Source organism: Pseudopipra pipra, chromosome Z, assembly GCF_036250125.1.
Source record: "Pseudopipra pipra isolate bDixPip1 chromosome Z, bDixPip1.hap1, whole genome shotgun sequence".
Taxonomy (NCBI): Eukaryota; Metazoa; Chordata; class Aves; order Passeriformes; family Pipridae; genus Pseudopipra; species Pseudopipra pipra.
Window position 1 is genome coordinate 11,039,215 of NC_087581.1, and position 16,828 is coordinate 11,056,042.

The window sequence follows — 16,828 nt, forward strand, 5'->3', positions numbered from 1 at the left end:
AAGGCACACACAGCTCCCAAAAATCAATGATCCACACTGTTTAAACCTGTCCCCATTATCAGCCCTTCAATTACTATTCATTGATTTGTGTTTCTGAAGGGAAATGCACAGAGTGTTTTTAGGACAGTGTGTAGAGTAAAAGGAAGGGACATTTGGCAGTGAAGTAGAATATCCTATGAGCTTCAATTCAGGCTCAAGTCAGTCCAGTCTTAAGGACACGAACTTGCTGTAAGCTCAAAAGCATTATCATGCAACCAGGAACAACACATTAAAAAGACCAATCGCTTGAAAATTAACTTTGATTATATTACCAGGAGATCCTTTCCAACTGCCTGCACTCTTTCTTATGAGCTTGTTATTTCAATAAATATCATCTGTGGCCTGCTGTAGTTTTCCGTATGCAATGAGACTGTTTTCCACTTTAAACTGAAAAATATATTAAATTAAAAAAACAAGCAACAACAGCACCAAAAAAAAAAAAAAAAAAGACTAAAAGGAAAAACAATGGTGGATGTCTTCAAGCTGTTCTAATAACAGAAGTACAGAAATGAAGTGTGCGCTTGTCTTGCATTCTCATGTCAGACATCCTATTTCCACAGCTACATACACCTCATGAACCATGGCAATACAGAGCAGTCTGAACAGCAGCAAGCAGACTTCCAGCACTCACGGGTACCTCTTTCACTGGTAATTTTCACCCCTCACTACTGCCCACAGCATCAAGATGCTATTCACAAATATCCCACTTTCTGCTCCACTCCATGTTTCTGCTCCATTCAGTTACTCTCCTGCCTGTCTCTTCTAGTTCCTTACAAAGTTTATCAGACATGGTTCTTGATTCCTCTAATGTGTTTGAAAATTTTCCTGTACCCTTATTTCTATTCCTAGTAGTTACATAGACAAGTAGTTCACTTCAAATTTTCTACTAAGCATCAACTCCAGTTTCAAATGGTACTGAACTATATTTGATAGGGGCCACTAGATAGCTACACTACTTCTGCATAAAGTTCTCAACAAGACCACACAAGTAACCTGAGTTACACTGAAAATGTTGACATTATACTCTTCAGTAAAACAGTCAGATTGTAGATCCTGCCCTTGTGTGACAGTTGTGTTGTCTAATAATCCTGCAAAAATGGAAACATTATTTAGAAGCACTACATTCTTGCTTCATTATATGCAATAAAATCTGTATCAACATGCGCAAAGATCTCAAGCATATGAAAACATTCAACATCACACTCTGGAGTTATCCTTTTCTTGGCTATGCAACAAGAGCAAAACTTGGCCCTTAGCTGTGACCAACTTTTGCAAATAATTTTATCAGGTTTTATGGCTTAGAAATTGTTTTTCTTTCAACAAAAATCCCTGCTCTTCTCATACTCCAAAACCCCCTGGAGATATCATGCCAGTCTGCTGCTGTATAATTAGACCTTGTACTGTAAATTCAAGTGCAAAACCAAATGCTTTGCATTTAAACACTGCCTTTAATTTGTACCCCACAACTGGATTGGGTAGACAGCTACTGGGCTGGCTGGGCAGAGGAGCCGGCTGGGCAGAGCAGCCTGTTGGCCAGTTTGTGGGAGCCAGGAAACCTTTCAGTGACTGACAAGACTCATCACTTGCTTCTGCCCTCAGAGGCAGACAAGCAAACGCAGCAAGGTCTCCAGCAGCCATGGGCACCCACCACTTTAACTCGCCCTACTGCCCAGATATCACTATCACTCCCTTCCCAGCCCTGACCCCAGCATCTCTTCTCAGCCCTAGCAGTTTTACCCATTTTCCAGATTTAAAAAAATCTGCTACAGTCAATGAGTGAAAAACAATGCAGTATATAACCTGGAAGTACTCTCTTTTTTCCTACTGCACCCACAGCATGAAACTGCCCCTCTGGGTAACCTTTGCTCTAGTAACACACAATACAACACCAAGAGCTACATTACAAGTCAGCCACTAAGTTTACACTGCTGCAGAACACAGAGAGAACAAATTTCATTCTTCAACATCAGAGTGAAACAGAAAACCAGAGCTGGTTTCTGCTTCAGCCTCTGTACAAGACAGATCGGGAGGTATTTTCTGTGATGCTGTCCAACACTTATGCAGAGCCAAACAATTAGAATTTCTTATTGTTCACATCAGATTCACATCTCTCTGTTTTTACTACAGCTGCTGGAGCACAAATTGGCCTGTCAGAGACCAAAAAAAAGCAGAGACTAAAGAGTAAGCACCATGTCTGCTGTCTAACTAAAACCTATGCAAGTCTACGCAGAACAGAATCCAAGCCAGAAAGTAAATAGTTTGCTGCCTCACATACTTGCTCAGTAATTTCTTAAAGTGAAAGACGATACCAAAAGCCTTTCCAACCCTGGAAAACTCCTCAGAAAATAATTCTCTAAAGAGTTAATCTGGCTCCCATGCTGCAGAATTTAGCATGCACGTACAGAATGCCCAGGCTTCTCCCTCTACACCTCCAGTGTACCGTGATCAAGTAACAAACCAATGTAAGATACATTATCTTACTTCAGCAACAGAAAGTAATGAATTTGAATGCTTAGTGAAACCAACACCAAAAAGATACATGATAGTCCTAGAAACTGTAGTACTATTAAGTCTTTTGGACAAAGGCTTACTGAGCTTCAGTGCACTCTGGTCAGGACCTATAGTCACTCCCAGGTATTCCTGCTCTTGCTGACAAGCAGGGATATGGCCCAAAGAGGCACCACAAAAGATGGTAGGCAGTAATTGAAGCCTCTCTAATTACAAAAGTCAGGGGCTGTATTGAGAGTACACTCCCTCAATATGTGAGACCTCTGTTCTCAACTAGCCTTCTGCTACAACCAAACATTTCTGATACTGCTCAAAGGCACCACAGCACTTTGCTGAACAGAAAAAAAAGGATGCCATTAAGGGGAAGAGGGTGCCCAGACTACCTCCAAATCCAACACCCTCCATTTTTGGTCTGGAGAGGTCATGCAAGCAGCTGGCCCCAGCTGTAAGCAGGGGTCAGAGGGAGCAACAAAAGCCAGAGCTAGGAAGGACAGCAGAGGGCTGGGACACAACACACAGAGCAGTGTCACAGTCACATCTAAAAGCTCCTATTACACTAAAGAATTCCACTCAAAAAGCAACACAGTGTCAATGTGTCATTCATGAAGGAGCAAAAGGGGTCTCATAACAAAGTTATGTGAAGACAGAGATGTTAACTTGCTTTAGACATCATATACTCTAACATATGACTAAGGTATACAAAATACCATAGCAACTATAGTAAGACCAAAGCAAAAGGAAAATTTTTCTTGTTTGATTTTGGCAAAAAAATTGCTATTGACTCATGTTCTTTAGGGCATCCTGCCTGAATAATGCAGCAACCCTCATTGCTCTGCTCAGAAATTGTTATTTTAAATGAAGATTGGCCAAGAAGATGCGATACAATCACTGTTCCCCAGGGTTCACCATCTACAACGGACAGGTATGAATGTATTTGCATCGGTAGGTTCATCTCAGAACGGGTCAAATAAAGATGTCATGAGAACATCCTAAGCCTGTCTGGATATCATGCTTGCCCCCTCCCTTCCACTTCATCAAATGCCAAAGCGCTTGCTTGTTGTGGGCGCTGCACATTTCACATACCAATATACTGAGATGCTCTTTCTTGCTTTTCTGAGCTAGACAATGCAGTAACCCATCCTTGATTCCCCTAAAGGAAAGAAGTTGGGCAAAATTATAGAAGAGAATGCTATTAGACCAGGTCCAGACTACAGAGTGCTATGCAAACCCTGTTTTCAGAATCCATTTCTTCTTCTCTTGCTGTATATCTGTTCTGATCAGTAGAGAAATACTTAATACCAAGGAAGAGAAATGCCTCAGATGGGAAGGCAGACAGGACACTCTGAAATAATCCATTTGTAAACATGATTTTTGCCCAGAACTTTTTCTGTCGCAAACAGCATGAAAGAGGTTAATGCTGTGCCAGACTCCCCAGCTGCAAAGCTGTTATACTGCTGCAAAATGGCTCCTGACACAAGCCCTACAGCAATATTGCTGTGCTGACCCTCCCTTAGAGGTATACATGCTGCAGTGCCTCAGCTTCTGTTTATAACAGTTCACAGACAACTGAACTTGGGCTAAGATCTTTTCTCTGCAATCAACTGCGTGAACAACACCCTATCCTCCTTCTTTTTTTCCCTTTTCCTTAAAGTTCTGTCTCTCCTTTACTTCTTGTCTCCTCTGTCTTCCTGTATCACCCACAGATGTGTTAATTTAGCTCATATTAGGTATCTCACTTGGTTCAGAAGCCTTTGAATATTTAGGTTACAATACTTGGGAAAGGTGCTGCTTTTAATTATTTGTATCAGTTGCATTATCTGGACCTATACAAATATAGGTACACTTGCCCTGAAGAATTACCTTCACTTTAGCTTTTATATTCTTACAAGAAAGATAAGGCTGAAGTCAACAAAAGCCACTTCTGAAGGACACAAGATTTTTCTCAATCAGATTTCAGAGTAGTGCAAAAGAGGGGATGTCTTGACTTCTTGAAATCTCACCTTCAGATAGGTCCAAGAATGCCTAAATTATCTGCCACAGTTACCTTATGTCTTATGCTCCAATTTCAATCTCTATGCACTTTTTCTAAGTTTTCCAGATCTTCCCAAGAATGCCAGCCTGCTTCTTGCAAGAAGAGACTGTGAATTCTCACAAATCACTCTGGTCTCTGCATTCAAAATAGTACTCAGGCAGCTAGAAACAGGATACAAAGGGAAACCCTAAATCCACAGATCCAGTTGCCAGTTCTCCCTTGCAAAAACTAAACCTCACATATGAAGAGAGGACTGGCTCACAGCAACATCTTCAATCCCATTCCCCAAAACTGCCAAATGCAGACACACCCAGGGAATAGTAAAATAAGATGTGATACTTCCCACAAGTTCTTTTTCAAGCTAAGTGATGAGAAATGCCTTCTGTATTCTGAGTGAATCTTTAGTCATATTTTCCCATATTATTCTAATCTCTGCTTGAATCTTGGGATTTTTTTTCTTTTTTTCTCCCAAGGTAACATCCTGCTAGTAATAAACTACAAATCCCTCCACAAATAAAAAAGCAAATACACTCAAGTGGTTGTCTTAATGCTTCTAACAGATGAGCTTTTAAAAGTGGAAATTTCTATTATTTGCTAAAGTTACGACTCCAAGTCTAACATTACCTATTTTAGCGATACAACATCCCAGTCCCTCCTCGTACAGATGATACTGGTTAGATTCAAGTCTTGAGCAAAGTTTATCACACATTACTTATTCTTGTCCCACATGTACCAATGAAAATTTTAAATAAATGTAGCCCCAGAACAGAGACTTAAGGGGCTACATGAACAGTCTTACTTTTCACAGTAATAACCACTGAACTGCAACCTGTCATCCAAGTTTTGAACTGCAGAGCTATCATTACCCTTGATCTATTCCAAAAAATGAAGAGTAAATGCTACACACAAATACATATATAATAATTTTGCCACGTAAGTACCATTAGCCCACTTACCAGGATGGAACTGAGTTGGTAGAAAGGATAATGGGCAATCCCCAAATGTCCAACATGACTCCTATTAGTTGTGTCACAGTGGTGCTTCTCCAGTGGTAAATGTATCATGCAAGTAAAAATTGGTGACCTGATTTGATTCTACACTGGACAAAGGACAGTGAAGAATACTACTCAGTTCTCTGTGGCATTGCTACAGATCTAATACAGATAAACAGCTCAATCTACTGCCATGATCAGGTTAAACTCCTAAAGCAGACTCGTTTAAGTTTAAGGGTTTGGGGGGGAGGGGATGGGTTAGTGGAGGTTTTCTGTTTTGATTTTTTTGGGGTTTATTTATTTTTAAATCAGATCAGTCTGATCTCCTGACTTGTACACAAAAATAGCCTGTATGAGGGCTAAGAGTCTGGAATGCCAGTGGCAGACTGACAGTTCACATTCCTGCACTTCACAGAAGTCCATCCACTGTGAGAATCTGAGCTATTATGCCTCATGTGCTTTTCTGATTTGGACTTTTAATTCCCACAGCATTTATCCACTTACAGACTTGGTACATTACTGTACCTCTACATTCTGCATCTTCAGTCTTCACACTGTAGTGTCTGGATGAATAATGACTTTCCATTCATATGCTGGATGGGACTTTATAGGTCACAGAATAGAAATTTTTAGTAATGGGGAAACACAAAACATTTGTCAAAGGATGAAAAATGTAACTCAGTTTATCTAACTTTAGTCTCCGTAAAGAACCTCGACATAAACAAACTTGGCTGGTTTATATTTTAAAATACCTAATTGTCATTCAGCTCTTTACAGAACACATTTCTTGAGAAGTGTTATGATAATCAACTTAACTAGAAATAGTACCATATAAAGCAACATTCACAACCATAACACAGAGAGACTATGCCAAAAGCTGCTCCGCTGTCTTGCCAGAAGATGATGTGTCCTAATTACAAGAAAATGGCCCAAAGGATAACACAACTGGGCTGGAGATAATATTCCTTTCTAATGACCAGAGCAGTTCACAGCACTGCTACAAAATAAATTCGACAGCCTAAACCTCAACTCTGAAAATCAGTGTAGCTGACAATCTGGCATCATATTTAATTAATTTAATGTTTATTATTTCTATTTTATCTTACTAAGATATTCATATTTAATATTACACTCTTTCACTAGACAGTTACTACTTTTCCTGGAAGACAGTGATTACTACTGCTGGCAGGGGCCTTGTGGTTAGTCAAAGCTAATTTACGCTCTCCAGTTTCATTCCCTCCTTAGGTTTGGATCGCCTTCCACAGAAGCAGTAACGGTCATTTAGCTTTAAAACTCTCCTTGGCATCTCTCTCTTTAACTGCTACTATTCTCAGACTTTTGATCTCTTCTCCAAAGACAAGTGAAATCCATTTCCCAATTTGAAAGAGAACACTTAATTGGATAAACAAGTGGCATGCTGTCTCTGTAGCTTACCTAGCAATAAAATAAGAAACATGCAGTTCTCTGTGTAAGGAGAAACCTGTACTTTTCTAATTTATCCCTTTTTTTTTCTGACTACTGGGACTGGGGTCCTACTTTGAAGAAACAGCAGTAGCTTTCGCTGTGCATTTAGATGAAAAGAAGGTTATATGCACCTGTCATTTTTTGACAAGCATCTGCTACCAGCTGTAATTTAACTAAACTATATAAAGATACATCAAAAACTCTCAGGAAGTACTGAGCCATTCTGGACTGATATGATGTAAAAATCTGTTCAGGGAAGAACTGCAGCTTCTCCTTTTGACTATGAGTTATTAGGAAAAACACGACAGCTGTTGTGAAATACGCAGGCAATGCACTTCAAACACTTTGGTTTCATCTATAGACATGGCAAAGACGGTTTAATGAACATGAGGATCTACGAAGGCTCTTTGAGCACAAAGAGCCACAAAGGACTTCCAGATTCCATATGGAAAATAAAGCCAGAAAGAACCTGTTTTAAAAAGAATTACTCATGCCTCATGGCAGCAACAGCAGCCAATTCTTGTTTTCTACTCAATGCACAACTTTCAATAGAAGGCCACCTATATTAACAAACAGATATTGCAAAAATACTCTGGATTGGTGAAAACCCATTACATACCCTGTGCCATAAGAACAGAGCAATGACCAGACTGGATTAAAATAAAGATCCTTTCAACTCAGTAACCTTTGGCAGCAGACAAGAGCAGGTTCGGATGGAAAACTTGCAAGAACAGTACAAAGATCAAAGGACACAACCACTGACCTCCACATGTTCTGACAACCTTCCAGTTAGGGACATCTTGAGTTAAAGGCTGCTTTCTCATCACTTTGCTGGAATTCTTCTCCATCAGTTGCTCATTTTATCAATTTACTTTCCTGCTATTTGAGATATCTCATTGTCTACAAATTTGCCCCTTCTAGGGCAATGATAGATTATATCTCACAGTTAGTAATTCAGCAATTTTATAGTAATTACTCTGCAAAAGCACCTCATTTTTGGTGTGTTTTTTATTAATAATGAAGCTTCTCTGCTATGGCCTTGTCTCCTTCAACCAATTTCCTTGTGTTTACATTTGGATTAAAAATTAGTTTACAGTCTGTTATACAGGATATAGCAAAATTGCAAGAGGCAATTCAGGAGAGTAAGGACAAAGGAGAACCAATGAACTTCAGAAAACTCCTGAGACTGAGCAGCGGGACAAGAAGCAATAAAAATGTAATTCACTGTAGAATACTGAAAATTGATAAAGCATTGCACTGTGAAGGGAAAAAGGCAGCAGATGGGCTCTCACCTACCTGCCACTGTGCACAAATAGGAACTTGAACAGCTGTTTTCACGGGGAAAAAAATGGAACTATATAAAAAACCTATCTCAACAACTGTCCAAGTGTTTGGAATTACCAAGAAACAAAAAATGATTAAGAATACAGTATGCCACTAAGTAAACCTTCTCAAACACTGTGCTCAGTGTTTGGCTGTTCACTGTTTCCTCCAAGATAATACTTTCAGGAAGCATCAGATGATAAAAAACTAGTGAAAAACAAATGAACATATAACTAAATCCATTTTAAGTGTTATAATTCATAGTAAAGATTCCCATTTCTAACACAAAATGAGTCACGGGATACCCAGAAAATATGTGAAATACTAATTCATCAACAGATTCTCATAAAGAGATTTTATCTGAATTGAAAACATAAGCAAGGATGAACAAAGGGGATATGTCCTAGTGCCATGTTCTTCTCTTTCCTTGATATTTACTTAGTCATTGCTGGACGGAGGATGCCTGGTAAAACAGACATTCACCCTATTCACAGTCTCTGTTTTTATGATTTTGACCAGATTTGGCCCATGACTGTTCAATAAGGAAACAGAGTTAACATTGCACATAAATAAAGAGATATTCAAGTTTGGATTGGGCATTTAGAATTATCTTTGTTTCAAATATATACATTTAAAAAAGGGGGGAAAGGAGTGAAATTTAACAAAAGAAAACTTCAAATCAAAACCTATATCTACATGAGCCTTTTACTGTGAGTTGCAACAACAATAGGTTTAAATCTGCTCCTGGGATTTCCGTGCATCAATAAGCAGTTTATTAAGGACTTGCTGTTTGCCCTGAGAATTGGAACACACAATGAATGCATTTAAACACAGGCACTGTTTAGCCAAGACAATCAGCTTTTTCATGACTACTTATTTATTTTTAATACTTGAAATTTCAGATGAGTCCTTCTCCAAAGCACACCATGAAGCCAGTGTGGATATAAAGCACATAAATATCCCAGACTAAATCACTAAATACCTAAATTCTGTTGCAATTTAAAATGGGTTAGGAAAGTCCATTGTTAAGCACCAGATTCTTAAAACAAACAAACAATTTGCTGCCTCAGCACACCATGTAGATCTTAACCCAGGAGCTTTAGCTGCAGTGTGACAGACCTACATACATGCATACAAATTTGCATATCTGTGTGTCTGATATATGTGTATATACAGCCATGTGCTGATGCTTATATTGTTCAGAGACTGCAACTGCTCCTCTCTGACAGACAAAGAGAATTGAAAAGGCAGGATCTGATCTTCAGGCTGCTGGTTTTGAGCTGGTGTCAGAAGCCAGGCTCACACAGCTGCTGTAAAAGTACCACTTGCATATCTATCCTCTAACTGCAAGAAGTAGACAGAGATATTTGAATCTGTTGTTGAATCTGCTGCTCATCACCAAACAGCTTGCTAGCGTTTGTCTGCTCAGAAGCAAGGCAGGCTTTTCTTCGTAATTTCCTTTTCTCTGAAGAACTAGAAAATAAGGCATGCAGTTGGCAAGATTTGTCCCTATTAATGTCACATTATATGCATCACTGACCGGGTATGTAGAAAAGCTTCAGCTCTTCCCCCCTCTTCAGCTCATTATTAATGATTACACACAAAATACGCGCTGTGATGGGCAGCAGGTACAGCATGTTATTAATATGGCAACCAGTGCAAACAATGCTGTTTGCTTCTGAGCTGGACCACTCCTTTCAACATCATGAAAATGGATTAAAGAAAAAAAAAATTCTGTGAACAGCATAACAGTCAAAGCCTTGTTCCCCCACAGATTTAGTTCTCGCATGTGCTCCATTTTTTTCACATAAGGTAATTTTCTCCAATCCCTCCTGAATCCTCCAGCACTCCTCACCATCAGCAGGGCCATGGGTAGCACTGCACCCTGTTCTGTAACAACTTACAACTGTGCTAAGCCATTGGTCACTCTGCATGTGCCTATCCATCATTTCACTGATCAGAAGTTCCCACTTTTACCTGTAAAATTCATAGGAATTTAATGGCTTTGATACCTCCATTTCTCTTTCAGATTGGGCTGAATTTGGCCAACAACTTCCAAAGATACTAGAAGAGACAAAGAACAGACCATATTACAAACCTCATATTATTAAGTATCAAGGTAAAATAGATGTTATGCACATTTTTTACTTCTGCATCCTGAATCTTTATACTGAAGTCACAATCTCACAGTTTTCCCTCAGTAATCATATGCTTTTTACAAATAACACAACAGTCATGAAATCATGAGTGAAGACTTTCAGAAAAAAAAAAAAACACACACATAGCAGATTGATTAAAAAGACTCACTCATGGAAACTGGAAATATGATTGACAGCTCTATACACTAACAATATTCCAAAATAATTAGCAAATATGTAGATACATATTTAAACAAGAGAATAAGAGTTCTTAAAACTGCATTTAAAAAAAGAATCAACTTTTCATATTCCAAGAAAAACATTACCTTAAAGGAGAATTCTAATCCTGGGTACTTCATTCAAATCAGTTCATACTGATTAATCCGTATTTTAACCTACCCCATCAGTGACTCTTCCACTTAAACATAATGACTACGTTATGAAAACTCCAGTCATACCCAGCTTCTGGGCTAACAACTTCATATTGGTTAAAGGTGACAAGGCCAAAAGCAGGAGCCACAGACACAGCCAGATTCTCATGTATTGAGATCACTGATGAGATTCGTTTGACCTGTCAATTAGAGTATTTTTGCAGACAAAAGACTGGGGGAAGGGAGCTGGCAGATGGATAGTTGAAGTTCAAACACAAAGAAAATGGATGGGTGTTAAAGTACTGCAGCAAATACTAATCAAAGTTTGAAGGATTAATCTGTTGGGGGGTGGGGGGAAAAAAGAAACCACACACACCACCACACATCCTGTCTTTTGATCATCTTCAAAAATAAAAACAACACCACACAACACAACCACATAACACAACCATAACACTAGTCGATCAAGGAAAATATCCAGATATTTATTACTATTATGGAGAAAACAGGCAAACCAAGCATAACACAGAAGAGATGCATAGAAGACGCTGCATTTATTTTCAGCATACATTTTTCTACTCGGAGTATTTTCCATGCTACTGCATATGAGAAGACACAGCCAAGTTACTTAGCAGGTCTTTCCCTCTTTACACTTGCCAGAACAAGCCAACTTGCAAAAATTAGACTTTCAAAGCTCCATTGTATCCAACCACAGAGCAATTCCCATAGCCAAGGAAAGGGCTGGCAGCTGGCCTTCATTCTTGGCATTCTCCAAACACCTTACTCCTGCATTTTTGTTCCAGTAGATTATCACCAGCGGAGATGTCACTGACATCTGAGAAGACATGACAGGCAGATAGGACCGCATTTCCAACCGCAAGCAGAACCCACCAGGTGCAATAAGACAGGGAAAAGACAAAGGGAGCAAGAGACTGTCTTAGAGGAAGAAAGAGATGAATGAAAAGGAAGAGACCCCTGAAGAACTTGTGCATTTGTCTCCCAGTAGCTGTGTTCCCAGAATCAAATTCATTTATTTGAGGTAGCACTAAAGAATACAGTCCAACTCAACTCTTAAAATAACAGCCACCAAACCAGGACATGTGCCCAAATGTGTTGTGGGGCTATACAATCACAGGTCAGGGATCAGGGCTGGATCCACTTTCAGATGGTCACAAGTTCAAGTGAAGAAAAGGTTACACATGTGCCCTTTCCTTAACTTTCTCGCCACTTTTAATAATCAAAAGACACTTCCATTTGAAGAGAAACAATTTTTGTTGGTTGAAAGTATAACACAGTAGATATGGTTAGAAAGATATGGTTATTTTTCTGGGCTGTAGGAGTGAAGTGGGTAATACAGTTGCTCTGCAAAGCTCTGGTAACTACCTTTACCAACAGATTAACAAACAAATTGTCAATAATCAAACAACTTCACACATACGGAAGCAGATAAACATACCTATTATAAGCTTAGCAACGCATTTTAATTTTCCTTTACTTTAAAACAAATATTATAAAACCGTTTAAAGATTCCTTTATTCTTAAACCTCATCTAAGGAAAACAACAAGAAGTCCAACATGCTGATGTGTGCTTTCCATATCTTTAGGAGAGGAAAGTCTAAACAGCTGTATTAGACCACTGTCATAGGACATACTACTCCTGAAATACTGTTATGACACCTGCACAGAACTGTTCAACTTAGGACAGATCATAAGACAATAAGATGTGGATCAGCATCAAAAAAGCATCTCACACGAACTAGAAAAGCTTCTTGGCATGTAGCAGGAGAACAGAGATTGTGCTGAATTCCTCAAAACAGATGCAAAAAAAAAAAAATTCTGTTGGTAGATTTTATGCTCCACTGAGTGGACCAGATTAAGAGCATAGGGGACACTGCATGAGTACCAGAGCTCATTCTTAGGCTTCACATAATGGTGATATTCTGCAATAAGGAGAATGGTTACATTCAAGCAGAATTCAGCCACCATTCCACTTGGGTGACAACCTTGTCACACATGTCAGGGCAGGCAAGATGTGCCCAGAGAGGTTCCACTTGGAGCATCTCTTACCAGCTACTACATAAACAGTCACGCAGCCACCAATTAAAGGTTCACAAAGGACTGGCCTGACTGCAGCTTGGCACAGAAGGAAGAACTGAGGTAGACCAAACCTTTCAAAAATCCTGGGCAAAGGCACCCAGTCTTCAAAGGCATCCAGCACTTCTTGAAAACGCTGATGCCCATCAGGACAGAGACAAGCCCCTGACAAGCTGGAGACAGCCAAAGCTCGATCTGTCCACAGGCCCTGTATGGCCAGGAGCTTACCAGGTACAAGTGCACAGATCGTTCTCAATCTCCATACTAACGTCCTTTCATTCTTCTGCCTTTTCCGTGTTAATGCTTGCATAGCCTTTGAAGATAAACGTATTACCAGAAGCAACTGTCCATTAACAGCTCTACACTGTAAACAAGTGTCAAGGAAACAAAGCCTTAATGATGCTCTGTCATCTAAAAATACTATAAACAATGTCTGTGTTACTGATGGATAAAGGAGGGCTTTGTTCCTAATGAAGGGGATAGACTATCAGAGAAAAATTCACTTCCCAGCTCTATAGGACTCAGTGCATAAACCTAGGGTATTCATTCAACTTCACTGGGCTTTGCTCCCTCCCAGTCCTACTGAGGGGACAAGCTGACACTACTGCTGCAACACAAGGGATCTCAGGACTAAGACACAACTGACAATTAAGGTATTAGTATTTGGAAAAGTTCATTATAGCCTTCTGTGGAAAGGTATTGTGGAAACTTGAAGTGTTACTAGAAGTGTGCCCTAAATAGCCTAGCAAGATAGCCAAACCAAATATTATTTTCATAGATAAAAAAACTAATCTATTTTCTCCCTTTACTTCATCTTGGAAATTTTCCTGTATCTAAGTGATTTCACGTCTGCTCTCCTTCCAAGTGCCACAGTTTGATATGTTTCTTGTGTTCTAGTAGTGACTCCCTCTCTGGGGTTCCCTCCTCCAACTGTGACCCTAAATAAACAGCAAGGTCTCTCCCACTCTTCCCATGTTAATAGTCTCATACATTATTCAACAAGGCTCAGAAGTGCAAAAAGACTTTACTAAACAACTGACCCAGAGAGGAAGAGGCAGAGTTTACAGCATCAATTCTTCAACCTGTTAAGAAGGTCATGATCTATTTAGCATGAACAGGAAACTAAGATTTCACAAAGCATTAGAAAAAAGAGAATTTGGAAAAGACAACTTCGTTCCTCCAGATCTCTGCTAGTTTATTCTCTGTACTCTTATCCAGCTCTGCCCAAATCCCTTTATGAATCACATTTATTCCATCTTTACTTCTGAAAAACGTGAGACACAGTTACATTTTTAAAAAAGAGCAAAGTCATACAATGGCTGGCCCGCCCATTCATACATCTCAAACCTGTCACTCTGTTATTTCCCCTGCAGGCCATTTTGGGAACATACAAATACATCAGCGATGCCTATGTAATGGTCAATGGAAGTAGGAACACATTTCAAGGTGAAAATGTAAGGAAGATGAAAATACATTTCTAGATTTTCAATGGTTTCAGTGCAGTGTGTGAGCTATTTTTATGAAAAACACAAACCTACACCATGCATCTTTGTTTTGTTCTTATACACTGCTATTATCCTGGAAATTATGAAAGTGTCAAATACAAACCAGAACAGACTTGACATGAGATGAAGTAACTCCAGAAAGAGGACTAAAACTAGTATTCCCTTCCCAAAGGCATATTTAGATTTTTATTTTAAAATAAATCTTTTTCCCAGTTTAGGCCATCATTTTTAAACGGGCGTGGGGGGCAACAGCATTGAAAAATATGACATAAGCAATTCACTTGGACAAAATTACAAAATAATAATGCAACCATTTCACACTAAAAATGTCAACAAAAGGTATCCATAAAACATACTTATTTAATCAAATCAGTATTTTCCAGTATTACAATTTTTTATCAGTTCCTATTGCTAAGAAAGCCAAAAATTGGAAGCTTAGGGATCACACAGTTTCCTGTGTCACTCATTACCATGGTAAATTGGTGCTTCATTGAGCCTATTAAAGACTATCTCAACAAAAAAAAAGCACAGTATGTTTTTCGTTTTATATATTTGGCCCTCTATTATATTTGGCTCTCAAGCCAAAACAGCGTCAGGGAAGGAGCATCACTAATGTTCCTGATCCCTTTATTTGAAAGCTAAGATATTGGTTTTCACCAATTATGAGCACACCAGCACTCTTCCAGTTTGCAGTGGTGGAATGAGGAGCTAAATTTTACTGAGGACCCCTTTGCCAAGGCACACACAGACTATGGTCCTGACCCAGGCAGTCACAGGTGCAGCAGCCACTGCTGCCATAGCATATTCCATGAAGCTGGCACCTTTCAAACACACTGTTTTATCTTCCCATCTCAGCCCCAAGGATCCTTATCAGCATGCCCTGTGCAATTCGTTACTTCATACTTTTTATCAAGTACTTTAAAGTTAATCTTCTACAGTAAACAAGCTTATCATTTCTCCTCATGGGATACGCGTTTAGTATCTCAAAAAAATTGCTCTAATTCCGTGGTGTTTACTATTCTCAGTTCTCCTTCCCCCCCTCATAAGAATAAAGAGAAAAAAATTTTTTCAATGCGAAAAACCACAAAGCATTCCAGACGGAGGGGGGAAAAAAAGTAAAAGTGGAATTGATGCTGAAGAGGAAAAAAGTTTGGGATCACCGGGATGAATATAAATCACTACTAGAGCTTAGAAAGCAGGAGATCACCACAAAAAAGTTTCAGAAATGTCATGCTTTTATTCTAAAAACCAGATTGCATTACTCAGTGCTGGCAAAACTATTCATTAATAAACATTTTCAGATGTAAAAAACTCAATACATTTGCAAGCCAAGTGAAAGAATCACTTCTAAGGATATTGCCAAGTTGAATTTAAATGCAATTTGAGTTTTGGTTTTTTTAATCCTTGTTGCAGACTAAGTACTTCAGAAGGCATAACGAAGATCTAGCAGCTCATTTTCAAGTTCTCATCCTAATGCAAAATAACAAAGACATTCTGGTAGAGCACAAGACAAACTAACCAAAGGAATTACTTGTTGTCCTTTTCCTTACTGACCTTGCACGACCGTAACATGTATCAGGAAAATTTTGATAAGTTAGTCCCCACTGGAAATACTACTTAGAAAATTCCTGATCTTCATGCCTGTGGGACTGAAGCTTCTGACCTCAAGAAATGGTCTGTTTCTCCTGGCAACGTGCCAGAAGTGTTATCAGCACTTGTGTAAGACTCCAAAGGTTCCCATTTCATTTATATCAGAGGTGTCTTCATACTGCTTTTTGTACACTGCCAGAATACTGATTTTCCATAGTTTCTGAAAGCTTCATACAGCTCAACATCAAGGAACATGCTTTGATACTGACAGGTTGGCAGAGAAAGGCTGTACTTTAAACACACTGACCTCGGTGTTCAGACTCAAAAATGAGCTATCAGTCCCTAGCCTATCTCTTCTTCCTCTGCTTGACAAGACATACTTAGCCTTATGCTATAGAAACAGAAACTTTATCTAGGGCTGTGACAAAAAAAAAAAAACCAAACAAACCAAAGCTTGGAAAAAAATAAGGTTTCCATCCTCTTGTCTCAATGTGAACCACAGGATATTGAGAAATGTTGGACTTCAAGTTCCAGACTTCGAAGTGCTCTTTGAAGTGAGAGATGCCTAGCAGTGCTTCAGACTTGAATTTGAAGCTCTGGCTAAGGTTGCATCTAACCTACCATTTATATCTGAAGTTGCAGCGCAGTTCTGAAGTAGGTCATTGAGTTTTCCCAACATACTATCAGTTGATTTGATTCACAGAGCAGTTTCAGTGCACCTGAGCTGCATTTCTTTTAGAGGGAAATGGAACAGAGGGTCATATCCAGATGC

The 16,828-nt window shown here is 39.2% G+C and overlaps 1 protein-coding gene across 1 annotated transcript in view; it reads right to left on the bottom strand.

Annotated features, from left to right (window-relative positions):
- ADAMTS12 (ADAM metallopeptidase with thrombospondin type 1 motif 12) overlaps positions 1–16,828 on the bottom strand; it is a 144,271-nt gene that overhangs the window by 121,799 nt on the left and 5,644 nt on the right. The gene's annotated exons all lie outside the window — the stretch shown is intronic.